The 3,667-nt window shown below is 38.7% G+C and overlaps 1 protein-coding gene across 1 annotated transcript in view; it reads right to left on the bottom strand.

Annotated features, from left to right (window-relative positions):
- The window catches only part of LOC128247270 (DAZ-associated protein 1-like), a 226,130-nt gene that overhangs the window by 219,822 nt on the left and 2,641 nt on the right, over positions 1-3,667 (bottom strand). The window lies entirely within an intron of this gene.

Raw genomic sequence — 3,667 nt, 5'->3', positions numbered from 1 at the left:
ATATATAACGTGTGTTTGTCCCCCACCACCGTTTGACAAGCTGTGTTGGTGTGTCTACGTCCCCGTAACTGAGCGGTTCGGCAAAATATACCGATGGAATAAGTACTGGGGTTTAACAAATGATTGAACACAAAAAACCCGAGAGTTTTTTTTTTTTTCTTAGTGAAACGCGTGCGTGTGTACTTCCCAAAATTTACCCAAATAACTACTGAAGTTGATACTTTCAGCTAAATTTCTTCAAAGTGGTGCTCCAGTATGGCCGCAGTCTAATGACTAAAACAAAATAAAAGATATATATTTATATATATGTGTATATATGTCTTCATGGAGAGAGAACGAAATTGCTGAATAAGATATGTATACCACAACGAATTATTGTTTCCTATTCTTTTGCGTTCTCTTGTGTTCCTGTATGCATTGTACAATTTCCCACTATACAAAGTTTTTTTTTCCCCTTTTGTATATAAATTCCTGGTGTGGCTGTGTGGTAAGAAGTTTGCTTCCCAACCATGTAGTTCCAGGATCAGTCCCACAGCGTGACACCTTGGGCAAGTGTCTTCTGTCATAGTCCCAGGCTGACTAAATCCTTATGAGTGGATTTGGTAGACGGAAACTGAAAAAAGCCCGTTGTATACATATATACATGCAAATAGTTTTGACAACCGGTGTTGGTTTGTCTGCTTACACGTAAACTAACGGAGGCAAGATCTAAAATGCTTTATAGGAATATTTTTACTGAATCTGTCAGATGGAAGGTAAACGTGCATTCAGCAGAATTTGAACTCAGAACATAAAAGGACCTTAAACTGAATGCAACAGGCATGTCGCCTAACACTAAAGTTTCTGCTAATCTACCACCTAATTCTAAATTCTCTGTGTCCCAGTTCACCTAATACTATTTTGGGTTTGTTGCCTGTTATTATATTATTGACATATTTATCCAGGAAGAGAATCGCATATCCGCTTGACGTGACACAAAGCAGTTTTGGTGTTTAGTGAGAATATATTGTTTTGATATCATGATGATATCGTTTCGTGTGTTTCAGGAAGTGTTAATGTTTTAAGATTGTGACTAGTTTCGTGATATCCAGCCAAGACAAGTCGAGGCATGTTCACATAGGTGAAAACGATAAAGAAAACATGCGTAAGATAAGAATAGACAGAGTAGGTAAGGTGTTATATAGACAAACGAGATACTTCAAAATGTGAAATAAGAAGGTGATCGCGGAGAAGTGGAGGTTGGCAAACACTTGTTGGGGCTCAAATTTGTAAATTTCTTCCCCGGAAAAGGCTTTTGGGTCTGGTTTGCACCGTTGTTTAGTCTTACGTATTTCCCTTTATTTTCTAAAGCAATATATGTAGGACTGCATATGTAAAATACTTCTCACGCAGGTGACAACAGAGTGTGATTTTAGAGATACTTAGCTACTATTTCTAGACAGTCGAGCAGCTGGATAGAGGCTCTCTGTTTTTCTAAGAGGAAAGAAAACAAAATAAATTTCTCCAGGTGGAATACTGTAATAGCTGATATTCAGATTTCCATAGCTCATGGGAAAGAAAAGAGGTACAGAAGTTGGGGTGAGGAAGAAAAATATAATCTTTTGTTTCTTAAATAGTAGAAATAATTTTTTTCGGAATAGTAATGTCTGTTCTATGAAATACAGGGACACTGAAAAATGAAAGAAAAAAATTCTACTCTTCATAGTCCATGAGGTATGGAACTTTGAAGGAGAACTATTCCAAAACTCCACTGTTTTCCCTTTGGCGACGACGTCGGCATATCATCACATAGGTAACTAAGTCAACAGAGGCAATGTAAACTGAAGTTGTCTGTACGGAAACAAAACGAAACGCCTGCACTTTGCACTCGAACCTGTATCCTATAGCTAAACAGTATATCGTCCAGTAACTTATCCATTCGGCCACCTCACTTTCACACCTGTAAACTATGACTTCACGCCTGACAAGGTGTTGAATGAACACGACACAGAGATGAAGAGAGGAGAAAGGAAGAAAATAACTAGAGTTGGCACACACGACTAAATTTATAGGAAAGACGCCGAAATGTAAAACGAACAACGAATAAATATATATATATATATGGATGGACGGATGTACCAAGTTTAGGCTGATAAAGAATGTGCCCCTATTGACTTTAAACCAGAAGTGATGGGACTTTGGAATTTGTACACATTATACACTGTATAAAACACACACAAATACACACACATCTCTCTCTCTCTCTCTCTCTCTTGCTCTGTATGTATGTGTGTGTGTATATATATATATATATATATATTGTATTTTAGTTCCAGTCATTGGATTGCGACCGTACGGGGACACTGCCTTGAAGAGTTTAGTAAACAAATCAACCCTAGAACTTATTTTGAAACCTAACGTTTCTTCTATCGGTCTGTGTCGCCGAACCGCTACGTTAAGGGGACGTAAACAAACCAGCACCGGGTGACCAAGCGGTGATGGTGGTGGTGGGTTATAAACACAAACATATATATATATATATATGTATTGTATTAAGTACACAAACACACACATATGCATTAATTCATCCAGGTCATTTAAACAGCTGATGACCTTATTTTTTCTTTTTGCATGTTCCGTGTCTGCGCGTGCGTTGTATTTATTTGTGGTACACGAAAAACAACAACAACAACAAAAACCCACACATACACATATAATACACGTACGTATACAAGCGATGTAGTTACTATTTGTTCGTATTTAACCACAGGCCAGCTCTCACATCAAGCTGACCAATGATTAAAGGCGTTCCAGCCCGAGAAATTCTTTCAAGCTATTATTGAAGGTGTACTTCCTTAAAATGATAGGGTATTTTTAATAGAGCGGGCGTAGGCCCAGATGTTCCCTCTTCGGTTGTTATTTTAACTGGCGATTCGACTTCGCTTCTCATCCTTCTGTACTCCAGTCAGATATTGGGGGTCGATTATATCGACTAAAACCCATCTATGTCCCAAAGTATAAGGCGTTTGGCATTATTTACTCTTTTTTTACTTGTATATATTAGCATGTACATGTGTTCATTCAGACGTCTCTCCACTAAACACGATGAAAATCTTTCAAACATGCTTCGAATACCTATGACAAAACCATCGAAGGGTGCCTTTATTTAGTAGCGCGGCGTGCTAGAAATAGCCGCTAAATCTGCATGAAATCCCACTATAGTCACCAAAAAGGAAAGGAAATATTGTACATAATACTCCGAGATGTACTAAAGACAAGTTGACTCGCTGAAACGTTAGATCAAAAGATTCGCATGACAAGGGCTCACTTGGGTCCTAAACAGTGTACGTGCTCACATTACATAGTAAGCGTGCTCTAGCCAATGGTTAAGACATCCGCTTCACAAGCAGTCCGTCTCGTGTTCGATTCCTACTATGACATTTCTGGAAAGTGTCTCTCCCAAAAACTCCGAGTGAAACTGGGTGGGCGGAATTTGTGTGGAAAGCTGTGTGGCTGGACTATATAATCCAAAGGGACCGGCTTCCCTACATTGTATCACTGATTTTACCAGGCAATTTAAATTATGGATTCGCGTATCTGTGCAATGCTCGGTCATTCGAGCCCGAACTAGAATACCCTTCAACGAAATTGACGGAAATCAGTTGTTTTAGGGTTACTTTTTAAATGT

Source organism: Octopus bimaculoides, chromosome 3 (genome assembly GCF_001194135.2).
Source record: "Octopus bimaculoides isolate UCB-OBI-ISO-001 chromosome 3, ASM119413v2, whole genome shotgun sequence".
NCBI classification, from domain to species: Eukaryota; Metazoa; Mollusca; class Cephalopoda; order Octopoda; family Octopodidae; genus Octopus; species Octopus bimaculoides.
Note: the sequence above shows the minus strand (reverse complement) of the source record. Positions and strands in the feature narration are given on the sequence as shown.